Below are 14260 nucleotides of genomic sequence, written 5' to 3' on the forward strand. Positions count from 1 at the left end.
AGGTGGTCTTTCAACCATTGCTTGTATATCTCCAGTAACAGGAAGCCCAGTCTCCTCAGAAATAGACTGTTCCATCTCAGGAAAAACCTGTTAAAAAGCACTATCTTATGCCAAATAGACAGACATCTGCTTCCCTGAAGTTTTTGCTCTTTGGGGATATTCTCATTAGGTTGGTCTCTTTTTTCTTTCAGAGATTTAAAGACCATAAATATATCACCTTGAGTTTTCTCTTCTCCGGATTCAGCAGTCTCATATTCTTCAGTTGTTCCTTATGGGATTTGGACACTAGCCCTCTGCCTGATTGTGATCGTCTGGAACCATTATTGCTTGAGCTTAAGAAGAGGGTGACGAAGGACATACTCTTTCATAAGCTGCTGGTAAGAATGTTAATTGGCAGAGATTTGGGATAGTTATTTGGCATTTATAATCATTTGCTATATGGATACCTTATGACTCAGGAACCCTACTTCTAAGATTTCATCCTATAGAAACAGTGGCATCTATATCTATACACATATATATATACATAAATTGCTTATAACAGAAGGAAATGGAAAAACTGAAATGTTCATTAAAAGAGCATTAATTTAGAAAATTTGATATAACCATCCTATGAAATAAAATGATAACTCTGATATAATTGAAGTAGAACTATGTAATGATACAGAAAGATTCCCAAGGTATATTAAGTTAAAAAAGCAAGTTGAAAATCAATTTGCACTGTATGATTTCATTTTTGTGAAGGAAACAAAGTTGTATATTGATATCTTTATATGTAAACTTAATTTTATGGGCATAGAAAACACCTGGAAAGATACACACTATACTACCTCTGAGAAATGGGCTTAGTGTGACTTTCACTTTTTTTCTTTATAAGCTTTTGTATTGGTTTCAATAAGCATGGATTTACTTTTGCAAATTAAAATAAATTAAGATGTCAAAAGAAAAGATAGCTAAAGAAACCAAGTTGATCTAGCCTCTCTACTCCCTTATTCACAACAGCCACCCCAGAGGTATTTATACAGAGGCAGCTATAACGTAGAGTTGACTGTGGGCCTTGGGGCCAGACTACCTGGGTTTGAATCCAAGCTCTTTGACTTAGCATCATGTGACCTGAGCCAAGTTAATGTCTCTATATCCCAGTTTCCTTCTCTGTGAAATGAAGATAAACAGAGTACTTACTTCATGGAGTTGTTCTGAAGATTAAAAGACTTAATACGTGCAAATCACTTAAATGGTGATTGGCACATAATAAAATTGTAATAAATATAAGTAGCAATTATAATTATTGTTGTCTCATAATCAATTATACTCTATTTTTTCAGTCATGAAGACTTGAAACAAGATCATCCTAACTTCTTCATTTTTCTCACTTTTCACAGTAAGTCAATTGCAAAGTCTTAAATATATTAGGTCAAGCCATATGCAATTTCTATTTATTTAGAACAGAAAGCATTGGATAGCAGCAATTTCATGTAGTTGAACCTAATACCTTGCCAAGATTTCACAAATCTTTTTATTCTTTTCCTACATTAGGCCATTAAGTTTGGACTGCTACAGCAGTCATTTCTCTATTTGATATCCCTAACCTCTGGGTCTCTTCCTACACTAATCTGCCTTACATACATTCCTCTGATGAAGTCTTTACCCTAACCCACTGATCACACTTCATCTCTGATCGCAACCCACCAATGGCTTCCTATTGATCACAGCAGAAGTCCTAATCCCCTTTTCTAACATGAAACAATGTTCAATATATGATAACCTCTTATGGACATTATCAGATTTTGGCAAACTCCCAAACAAATTCTGCAGGGTAGTGAAGGAAATTTACTTCAAATTTCTTTTGGTGTGTTATTCATAGAAACTTGATACAAGACTGTGAGTAATGAAATCAGCCATTTGAATTAACTTGGCTATTTTGAATGATGCCAAAATAGATTTACCTGATAACTTTTAGTGTTTTTAAATCACTTCCAGTGATTTCTTTTTTGAATGAGGATCAAAATTGATGGAAGTAACCCATCAGCTTCTGGGAAACTTGCTCAGAATTTGATTTGAAATGTCTCTAACTTGTTTGTAACTGTTGAACAAGTAAACTATGACTGGACACTCCCTACAACAAGGCATTGTGGTTTGCAATTGCTTTTATTACCACTTCAACTGAACCCTAAAATTCTAAAATCACCTTTGTGTTTGCACACAGTATATATTCAATGAGCCTTTACTATGTACTAAGCATTGCCCTATATTGTGTTCTCATTAACAGAGGCATTCACCATCTCATTCTCACCCATGTACAAAGTAAATGTAGGGGTGCTTGGCATGCTTTCTTTATCTATCTTTGATTTCTTCCTAATAAGGAATGTACTTGAGTATAAGGTAAAAAAGAAAAACTTAAGTAACTACAGAGCTGCAACTCAGAAGTCCTTATAATCATGGTCACCAAGTATAGAATACGTCAAGAATAAGACTGGGTAATTATAAGGGTGAGAATTATGTGTAATTCTTAGTAAGCTAGCTTATAACTCCAACCAACCTTCTCTTTTGCTCAAAAATCACATCTGAAAGCAAATTAGTGAAGATCGTCTTATTATAGGATAACCGTGAGTCTACTTTACTTGATTTTCTTTTTAGGTAAATCATTTGCAAACTTTGATACTTCAACTCTTATAGGTAACAAATTACTTTCAACACATCAGTGGGTTGCAACACTGGTTCTGTTCTTCTGAATAAAGTCCAAGGCCTTTTGGCTGGCCTTCAGGAGTGCCTGTACTCTGACCCTTATCTTTTGTAAGTACCTTTCCCGTAACCTATGCTCTAATCAAAGGGAGCTCTTCACTGTTCCTTATTCACACCAAGTCACAGTGCTTTCTCTTTATATCGAGGGCTGGTATTAGAGCCAGAATTCAATCCCAGGCAGGCAGTCTGGCTCCAGAGTCCAGATGCTTAATCACTACATTCTACTGTCTCTCAGATAGTTCTTACCTTATAGTGCTTGCTCTCTGAGATGGAGAGAAGACGGAACGTCTCTTTCCTGTGTGTTTGCGTAGTCTACAGAATCTTGCATAGAGGAGGCCTACTCAGTTAATGTGTTGAATCAATACCCTATCTTGCTGGTATGGTAAAAATGTAAGAAGCATTTAAAAATAAATTTATTAAAGTTTAGAGAAACTACATTTAAAATTGTACACAATGTATTTTTATATCAGATCCTGTGGCAAACCAAAAAAAGACTACTGGAGATAAGAAAGCAAACTGCCTCCTGTGATTCGCATAATCTAAGTCCCTATCAGCTGTAAGAATACAGTTCACTGTTTATTGCTTCACAAAGATTACAGATGGCTTCTAGCATAGCTACTCCTTCAGGTTGAAAAGTTAAAACCTCTAAAACTACAAGGCAATTTACACAGCCATTGCATTAGAATTTTATTGCTTCATATATAGTACATTTTATCTCTTCCGTTTGTTAGTTATTTGACACTAAGTGAGTTGAATGTCTGAGCTTTGCTTCCCCTATATGTAATATGGAAATAGGCCCTCCACAAGGTGCTTATAAGTATTGAATATCATAAAGTATATAAAACACTTAGCACAGTATGTGGCACTGAGTAGAGGTCCCAAACATACTAGTTTTCACAATTATCTTATCCCTTCATTGAGATTATAAATTTCCAGCATGGGGCTAACTATAAGGGAGGATCATAATATATGCTGTGATACATAGGTTCTGGCCAGTGGGCTTTGAGAAGACAAAATTGAAACCCATAGAATGTTAAGTAGCAATACAGTGTATTATTTATTTCCTGAAATCTGGAAGTCATCACTGGTCATTTCCTAATCACTAACTCCTCGCACCCAATTGAACACCAAGTCTTGACTGTTCTACTTCCTACATATGTCAGATATATCCTCTCATTTGTAACCCCCCACTACCTCTCACGCAGATGGTTGTAACAGCCTCCTAATTGGTCTCCCATTGCTCTTGCCTCACTTCAATCTGCTCTCCACACTGTTGCCAGAGTAATCTTTCTTAAGTGCAAATCTAATCGTGTCACTCTTCAGCTTAAAACCCTTCAATGCTTCCTCATATTGCTTGTGGCACGATGAAGGGAAAACTCCTTATCATGTTCACTGGTCAGTAATGTCTGCTCCCTGCTTTTCTTTTCAATCTCATCTCTGGCTACTTCCTATACACACACTACAGTAAAATTGAACTACTTGCAGTTCTACTGATCACTATTCTCTTTCTTTCTTTCTCTCTCTATCTTATCCCTATATCTATCCCTTTTGTACTTATGCCAATGTTCCAAAGTCCTTATTGTGGCCTACAAGCACCATACCTCTTTGCTCCAGACACTGGTATACTTACTTTTTGTTGAACAGAAAAAGCACACTCTCACCTTAAGGCCTTTACATTTGCCATTCCTTCTGCCTGAATTGCTTTCCCTCTACATTTACACATGACTCCCTTCATTTCCTTCACAGCTCTGTCCAAACATCATCACGATTCTGTCTATAATAGCACCCCACTTAATCACTCTTTATCTTCTTTTTATCTTCTTGACCTACTTACTTTTCTTCATACTACCTGATTATATATATATATGTGTGTGTGTGCGTGTGACTAAATATATATATATAGTCTGTCTCCAGAATATTTGCTCCATGAAAGCAGAGACTTCCTTCCATCTGTTTTATTCATTGTGACATTTCTAGTGCCTAGCCCAGTGCCTGTCATAATGTAGGCACTCAATAAATATGGGTTAAATGAATACTCTTCCTTCTGGTTCAAACACTTTTCTTTCCTACATTTCCACCCTTTGCCTGGCTAATGTCTGTTTAATCTTCAGATTACACCTTCTTTGCAGCAAACAAGCTGGGTTAGGTATCCTTTTGCTGGCTTCCTCCAACTCCCTATGCTTTCCCTTATGCCAGCACTAATCAGATTATTTCTGTGTGGAAAGGTCGAATGGGCCCAGATCATGGCAGTCATTGAATGCTAACTCAAGCTGTTTAGGCTTCATCCTGTTAGTTATGAAGTCTTTGAAAAAAAATTATGCAGGTGAGTATTGTGCCTTCAAAGAATATTTTGTAATATTATTCTTGCTACAGGATGCCGAATATATTAAAGGTGAGCAGGGAGAGCAGAAGCCTCTGAGAAGAGGGAGATAAGGACCAAGACAAGGAAAGAGACCAAAAGCATGCAGAATTGAGAATGGGTCTGGAGCTGTCATGAAGGAAGCAATAACAGAGTTATGTGACAACTGTATGCGATAATGGAAGATGGAAACCATGTCAATGACAGTACTAAGATATTGAGCCTGAGTGGCTATAAAGTCGAGCCAGAGTGATTCAAGGGGAAACCTAAATGGAAACGGTCAGCAAAAGTTAAAAGTGTCTTGATAGGTTTGGGAGTCACTCTTGTTAGATAAACTATGCTCCTGAAGAAGACAAGGGGAGGAAGAGACCTCCAAGTGTGGTGTTATTTATATGGTGGCATCTAAAGCCCTCAGTTTATTGCTTTTTTCCAAGCTCAGAGAAAATATTTCATCAGAAAGAAAATATGGCTAAAGTGGATGAAGTTCTGCCTTTGTGCTAGTTGCTATGCTAAGCCTATAGTAGGCATTTGATTCTCACAAAACACCTGTGAACTAGGTTACGGTGTCCCCATTTTAAAGGTGAAGAAATAGAGACCCAGCAGTTTCATACAGCCAGCAAATCGCACAGCTCATATTGGAGCTCAAATCTTTGTGACTTCTTTCTGTCGTGCCAGTTCTCAATGAACAATTACCATCAATAGACCTATTTTGTGAAGATGTACTCTTCTGTTCCTTATTTATTAACTTTAAAGGTTTGGGGATGACATAGCTGATGGGAAAGAGGATTGGCCTATGATGGATGTGTAGTAGGAAAATGCCTCTGTGGTTTGCTCTGAAATGGTTAGGTTTGAAGAGATCTACTGACCTCCGTGGCAGGCTGCCCACTCCTTGTATATGCTCAGACTACTATCAAGAGAGAGAAGGCACTCCAGTACTTGCTCGAGAAATGAACCTGGGTTTATGGAGGGCTTTATGGACAAAAAACAAAACTAACTTCAACTCTTTCCTCATTCTTTGTACTCTGGAAATTGAGGCCTAAAATCGTATTTGAGGGTGTGGGCTCTGTTTTGAGGGAAAATTATTTAAATGTACTTGACAGTTATAAAAAGTTAAAACCATAATCTTAATCTGGAATGAACAATGAAGAACTAAGTGAGTCATTTTCTGCTTGTTTGTGCAGTTTTGGTAGCGGGCTTCTTTTATGTGAGGTTTAGGGGATGGATTTGGGGTGCTGGTTTTTTTTGAAGATTGAAAGGATCAGAAAGAAACATCATCTGGCAACATGATGACCTGAGGAAGTACGGCATGGTAGATAAATTCTGGGAGCAGTCCTCTCTAGTGTCCAGTTTAAAGATTTTCTTTTCCTACATTATAATTCATTTTAAGAAAGTTTGAACAATACCACAGTCTGGTGCTGCCTGTGTCTTGGGGAATAAGGACAGAAGCCTGCATCTACTCTGGGGGAAAGGAGTTCAAGAACAACAATACCCATCTGGTAGTATGGTGGTCAAGAGACAACTTGAGAAGAAAGGCAGAGAAGTCTGAGGTTATAGGTGATAAGAGACCCCCAGGAAAGATTTGTGGCAAATGTAAGCACTCACTAGGAAGTCTTCAAAAGAAGTAGGGAGAAGAGTCAGTAACCATGGAGTTTCTTCTGCCACAGCAAAGTCCCCTACCATTCTGGCAACCTGGGCCATTCTGTGGGTTGACACCGCAGCAGTTCTTGGCTAGTGCCAGTCTACCTCCTTTTCCTGAGGCCATCTCCTCACCAGGCCTTCTAGTTTCCTTCTGTTTCATTGAGCTTTGCTGGCGGCAGGGAGGAGGGAATGTTAGAGTTATCGGCCTACATCATCATTCCTGTCCCCTTCCCCCTAGGAAGCTGGGGTGGGGAAGGAGGCTGCTGCAGGTTGGAACAGCAAGTTACCCGCAGGCCGTAATGAGGGACAGGGGGCCTTTGATCAGTTCCCCGTTACTGGGCTGTTTTTCCTCATGTCTCTTTTTTGGTCTTTAAAAATTTATTTATTTATTTGCCCATTTGGTCTGTGCTGAGCAGACACAGTTAGCTATCTAAAGATCACTAGGATGGAACCATTTGGCCAGAGCCCAACATTTCAGCTTTGCTAGAAACAGTCTGTTCTACTGTACCTCAGCACTGCCAAAAGCACACAATTTAAGCCCATTTTGCTTCTTCCTTCCTTATTTTTCTCTTTCTCCTTTTCTTATTCCCATTCCTTTGGTTCAGATACTCTAATTGTATCTCTCTGTGTTCTCTCTTTTCCTCCTTCCATTCTTTGCAGTCTCTATTCTCTTTTCCCCGTGCTTGGCCCCTTCTTCTGGAGTGGACTTGAAGCAACTCCTCTTGGCAAGTGGAATATCTCTGGGCCTGGTGATCTGGGAAGGTAGCAGATAGGGAAGAGAGCAAGTATTGTTTTAATCTCTAAAGTGGAAGCAAATTTAACCTATTGGTGAGGTCTTAGTAGAATGCTGAACTGAGGCAAGAACTGGTAAGAAGAGGTAGAAGAGTCACATTGCAGAGGGTGTCTTACATGGGAAAGAACTGAGGACACATGAAAACTGTCAGAGAGGGAAACTAGAAATTATATTTAAGAGCCAGAAGGATTGAGCTCAGAAGTTTGAGAGGCCTTGGGACAGCCAATTTGACATGGCTTCTGGGATGACCCTATCCTCTTGATCCTCACACCAATCATCCCTTCTCCTAATTTGCTCCATTATCTCTCCATCATCACCATGACCAAAGCTCAATCCACTACCACCACTCAACTATGGTTTACTAGCCTCTTCTCTCACCCAAATCTTTTTCCCCCAGGCCTTTTGCAGAATACCTCACAGCTCTTCTGAGGTGATTTCTGAATCACTCTCTTAGTGCCCTAGTTTATAGCTATTCTTCTTTGGGAAATTAATGAAGTGACATGAAAATGAAAGGGCCTGCTGAATTCAAATATGTAGGCCCACTTCCCATCTCCCAGCTCCTAGAAATAGCTCTTGCCTAACTCTTGCCATGGGCATCAAAGTTCAGGCACAAGGACTTAACCTCTATCTGTTATCCCAGCCTATCTCCATGCAGGTGATGCCCAGTATCCTGGACCAAGACCCTAGTGGAAAACAAGGAAGCCTAGTTTGAAAGACTAAGGATCATCTCTCCTTGAGAAAACTAAACCATAGCTGGGGGAGGGATAAGATCCCTGAAGAAAGGAGGTGACAAGTTCATAGGCACTTTTATGGAAGTGAGGAGAGGTCACAAATTTAAAATGACAGATGTAGGTCAGATGATACAAAAAGCTTTTTATAATGTGGGTTCTCAAATAGTAGCACACGTAACTGTCAAAAGTTTTTGCATTTTTCCAAGGAGATTTTCAAGAATGAGGTATCCTCTCTGCTTTAGAGAGGTTGATGCTATACTCCCTGGGAGTCCTACAACTAGTTCTTGACTCTACACTTATGAAAGACATTGGCAAATTGGAGTTTGCCCAGAGAAAGCCGAAGTACAACTTAAGCTATGGCCTGGACAGAAGAGCTGCAGAAACAAAACGCCTTATTCTGGGAAAGCCAAGACCCATAGACAGTGTGATTACCATATTTAAACACTGAAGGTCTAAAGTGCAAGAAAATGAATAGATATTCTCCATGTGCCCTATGTTTATATCTGGGAAGAATGAGGCAAACTCTATGGGGGTGAGAGGAGGGATAGTAAGTGAGAATGAGGCCAGACAGAAACCTTGAGTGATCCTACGCTGTCTAAACCTTCTTGGAAGAGGAAGGGGTGCATGTAACAGTCAGAGTCTCAGAGCATCTATCTGCCAGCCTGTGCCCGGTGAAGGCCTTACAGGACTAGAAAAAGGACTTTAACAGTGAAGTTAGAGTAGGTTTGAGAATTAGGAGCAAATGTGTCCCAGCTCTCATTAGAGATAGCACAGCCTTTGAAACCAGACCTACTGGATCACCCTTCCTCCAGACTCCTGATGACCTTTGACCTCCCTTCATGCCATAGCCCAGTGTCTACTTCTTGAAGAAAAGAGACATCAAGAGATTCATCAATGGGTGTTTTTTCACTTCTCTAAAGTCATACATTCCACTCCAGATAGGAGAAGAGTAACCTTGAATAAGCCTTCCAATCCTGAAATTCTGGGACATCTGCTCAACCTTCACCTCTATAACTTGAAGCCTTTCTATAAGCTCTTCTTTCTCCTTCAAATGCCTTCTTTTTCTATGTCAAGCTTTGCCCCTCCCCTGGGAGGCAGTGTTGTACAATGAAAAGAAGGGATTTGGATCCTAGCACAGTGAGACTCAAATCCCAGCTCAGCCTCCCACTGCCCATGCAGTCTTGACTAAATAACTTCACTTCTGGAGTCTTAGATGCTATGTCCATAAAATGAGGATAATACCACTCATACGATAGGATTGTTATGAAGACTAAGATAAAGTATACAGATTTATAAAGTGCTTAGCACAATGCTTAAAAAATAGGTGTCACTTAATAATTATTTTTATAAATATGATTGCCTCCAACTCTTCCCCTAGATTTCTGATTCTAATCCTTTGACTCACCCTGGGAGTTCCTTAAGTATTTGTGTCTATATAAACACATTACAATTACTTGGATCTTAGTATGGTTGTATGCTTGCCTACTCTGGAGAAACTCCATGCCATCCTAAAAATACAACATGATGTCATAATTGACTGGGTCAAGAACTGTTTTCTTTCTAAGCCATTCTGGGTCAGTATAAAGACAGGTTGCCTAATAAGTCTGGTTTTGTTTAATACAACCTGGAGTCAGAATCTACCTTTATGAATTTGAGAAAAGTATTTCGTGGGAACCAACCCTCTAAGCTTTATCCTAACTCCAAGAAAGAGTCAGCCAGCGGCTAGAGTGGGCTGATGGCCTTGTTCTCAAGGGGTGTTGACCAGTAGATGGGCAATGGAGGGGACAAAAACTGGTTAAAGAGCCACCTCTCCCATCTAAGTGCCCCAGAATACCTCTCCAAAAGCCAGAACTGTCCACTGAAGAAATGACAGGAGAAACTTACCTATATTTTGCTTTCTGGACATCTGCTTGGTCATGTCCAAGAAAATAAGCAGATGCCTTGGGAGAGGGGCACCAAAGCACCAAGTGAAAGGCTTACTTGAAATTGCTGAGAGAATATATGTTAAATGTTCTCACCAAAAAGAAAAAAAATGGTTATTATGTGAGGTGATAGATGTGTTAACTAACCTTATTTTGATAATCATTTTGCAATATATACATGTATCAAATCATCACATGTGCATCTTAGCTTTACACAATGTTATATGTCATTCCATTTCATAAAGCTGGAAAAAAAAGAAAATCCTGTGGCTCAGTACAACATTCTACATGATTATGAGCACTAGTCTTACCATCAGCTGTTAGAGAGACTCCACCAGTGACAGGACAGGCTCCCCAAAACCAACTGACTCTGATGTAGAGGTCATAGAGACCTAAGACCTGCTGAGCTGGACATGAGAGGAAAACTGGAGCTTTCTCAGAACTACAGCATGGAAAGTGAGAGTGAAGGTGAGATGGACAGAAGGAACATTTTAAGGATTTGATAATGCCCAACATCAAATAAGTAGGACTTTGCAGTGTAGTTCCTACAAACCTCACAATAGCACACATAGCATGGGCCAGGACTCCCAGGAGGAAGGGAAAGGAAGAAGCATTAGGAGAGTCTTTTTAGGAGCAGAGACATCTAGCTGACCCTAGAGACAAAGGGACAGATAGCACCAGGGTCTAATCAGATTGGTAAATGTTGTTAAGACAGGAAAGATTAAAAAAATTCATCAGATAACAGGCAAGATCCATAAAAGTTCTTAGCAGACTCAAATGATAGATCTAAACTCACAAAATGGACTATCACAGAGAGACCTGTTATCATTTCTATACTTGTATACAGAAAAAAACAACCACAAGATTATAAAACGATGAGAATGACCAACAGCAGGACATATAAATATCAACAAAACTTAGAAATTTCAGCTAAATATGCCAGAACAGGAATGATTTGGTTGTCCAGAAAGATAATTTTGTTAATGTTAGGATGCCTTACTAGAAGCATAATGTGCAAAGTAAGAAAAGTGATAATCTTACTTAATACAATTTTAGGTGTCATAATTTAACAGTCTCAATGATAATTTGAAGGATGTTCAGAGGAGAAAAACTGGAGAGATGAAGGTGCTGGAAATCATAATTTTGAGGAGAAGCTACAAGAACTAGAACTATTTAGGCTGGAAAAAGAAAAGACTCAGCAGGAAAAAATAACAGCCATTTTCAAAGACCTTTTGGGAAGTCACGTGAAAGAGGGATTACTCCTGCTGTATGTAGGTCCAGAGGATAGAACTCAGATCATAATGTACAAGAAGGACATATGGGGTCACTCCAAGTAACAAATTGTCCCAGGAGATGATGATTCTCTTTCACATTCAGAGAGATGAGTTTAGTTAACTTCCTTATCAACCTCTGAGATTGTACCAGATTAAATTCTATGTGACTTCTAGAACCCCCAGAGAACGTAGAATTTCTGCAAGAGGGCTGAGTGAGAAGCATTAGAACCTTGACTTTTTAATAGAATATACAAAGATCATGCCTGGGTATAGGACCACCCTGAAACTGAGTGACATAAGCACAGAGAAAATCATCAAATTATGATATCATACAAATCTTGTTTATATATATGTTTGTTGTACAGACTAGCAATGTCTAAATAAATATGATGCAAGTCACTATATAAATTCAAATTTTCTAGTGGCCACATTTTTTTTTTTTGAGCAAGATTAGCCCTGAGCTAACTACTGCCAGTCCTCCTCTTTTTGCTGAGGAAGCCTGGCCCTGAGCTAACATCTGTGCCTAGCTTCCTCTACTTTATATGTGGGATGCCTACCACAGCATGGTGTGCCAAGCGGTGCCATGTCTGCAGCCGGGAAAGCCTGGCCCTGAGCTAACATCTGTGCCCATCTTCCTCTGCTTTATATGTGGGATGCCTACCACAGCATGGTGTGCCAAGCGGTGCCATGTCTGCAGCCGGGATCCGAACCAGCAAACCCCTGGCCGCCGAGAAGCGGAACGTGCAAACTTAACCGCTGAGCCACCGGGCCAGCCCCTCTAGTAGCCACATTTTAAAAAGTGAAAAGAAATATGAGACATTTTATTTTAATAATAACGTATTTTATATAACCCAATATATCAAAAATATTACCATTCTAAGATATAATCAATATAAAATCATTAATAAGATATTTTATGATCTTTTTTTCATACTATGTCTTCAAAATCTGGTGTGTATTTTGCACTGATGGCACATTTTCAATTAACACCAGCCATGTTTCAAGGGCTCAATAGCTATATATGGATAGTGGCTACTGTATTAAATAGCAAAATGTCTGTGAGCAGCAAGAACTGTTTGCACTTGTATGGAAAGAAGTGTTAGAGCCTCGAAGGAAATGTAAAACATGGTATAATTATGTGTAAAACACAAGTTCTTGTTTGACAAGCTTTATTATTTGGTTTCTCCTGAGAACTTTTTATTTCACATTAAATCAGTGATTTTCAAACTTCATGGACCACAATGCACAGTTACAAATTCTTTTTTATATAGGACACACACAAACACAAACATATACACACACACTGAAAATAATGGTTTCATGAAAGAATATTAATCTTTACTATATGTGATACCCTCTAACTTTTTCTTTTCTTCCTTTTCTTCACTATTATAACCAGTTTTATCCATTTCTACCCTAACCAATTTCCTTTTTTTAAACTTCTGGCTCTGACCTAATAAATTGATTTCACAGCCCACTAATGCCTTAAATATCAACTGGCAATGCATACAAAGTTGGGTAGGGAGGGGAAGAAAGGGGAACCCATGTTAAAAGCAGGTCTGCCTCAGGTGATCTGATATCAGGCTACAAGTGAGTAATACATCAGAAAACAAAAAATTCAATCAATAATATGCTTGTGGCTAAGATAATATATGAAAAGCACTTAGTAAAGTGTTTGGCACACAGAAGGAGCTGAATGGTCCTGGCTTTGTTATGGCTCAGCCTGGGTGTCCATGCACGTAGGCACATTTATGGGTGTGGGAATCACCTCAACATCCTCATGCCACAGGACAGAGGTAAGGTCAGATTTACATAATAATCACATCCCCATTTTCTTGAAAGTTTCCAGAATGTTGGAAATAGTAGAACAGAGTTTAGTATTAAAAACAGATTAGTTCTGAAAGTAAAGTAGGCAAGTAACATGGTTTAAAGTACACTGGGAAGTCCACCCACCAAAAATTTTTCCAACACATACTACATGGTCAAAAATTTCATCATTAGAAATTCAATTCTTTGGATCTCAGTATTCCAAAATTACCTACTAAAATGCAGGGGACCAGATACTGGGCCTTAAATTTTCATCTGATAAGCCCTTAGTATATATACTATAGCATATAAAGATCAAAGTGGACCATTAGGGTGAGACATAAAATTAGCCTCAGATTTGGAAGGGTGACCTGGTAAATAAGAATAGGAGAATTTTCAACAATTATGCTTTATTTGCATTCTTCTTCTCAACAAGTCTCATACTTTCCACACCTCCTCACACACACGTACATTTTATTCTTAGATCTGGCTATGATAGAACCTGGTGTGGTGCATTGTTCTTTCACTGCAGCTTATGAGCACTTACACACATGCACATGAGTGCACACACAAGTGCACACACACTTTTTTTTTTTTTTTTTTGCTGAAGAACATTCACCCTGAGCTAACATCTGTGCCAGTCTTCCTTTACTTTGTATGTGGGTCGCCTCCACACCATGGCTGATGAGTGGTGTATGTCTGCACCCAGGATCTGACCCCATGAACCTGTGCTGCTGAAGCAGAGCCTGCTGAACTTAACCACTATGTCATGGAGCCAGCACCTCTACTCTTCTTATCTCGCTACTTAAGTGCACTCAGCTAACCTGCTATGTTCTCTTCCCTTCATCCCTCCTATTCTACCTCTCAAATTGTAACCATCCTTCAAAAAAAACCAAAAATAACCTCATCTGTTACACTTCCCCTTGTAGACCACCAATTTCATTGACCTCCTGCTACTGAAACTTCTTTTGACAATTAGAATTTGTTTCACACAA

Source organism: Equus asinus, chromosome X (assembly GCF_041296235.1).
Source record: "Equus asinus isolate D_3611 breed Donkey chromosome X, EquAss-T2T_v2, whole genome shotgun sequence".
NCBI classification, from domain to species: Eukaryota; Metazoa; Chordata; class Mammalia; order Perissodactyla; family Equidae; genus Equus; species Equus asinus.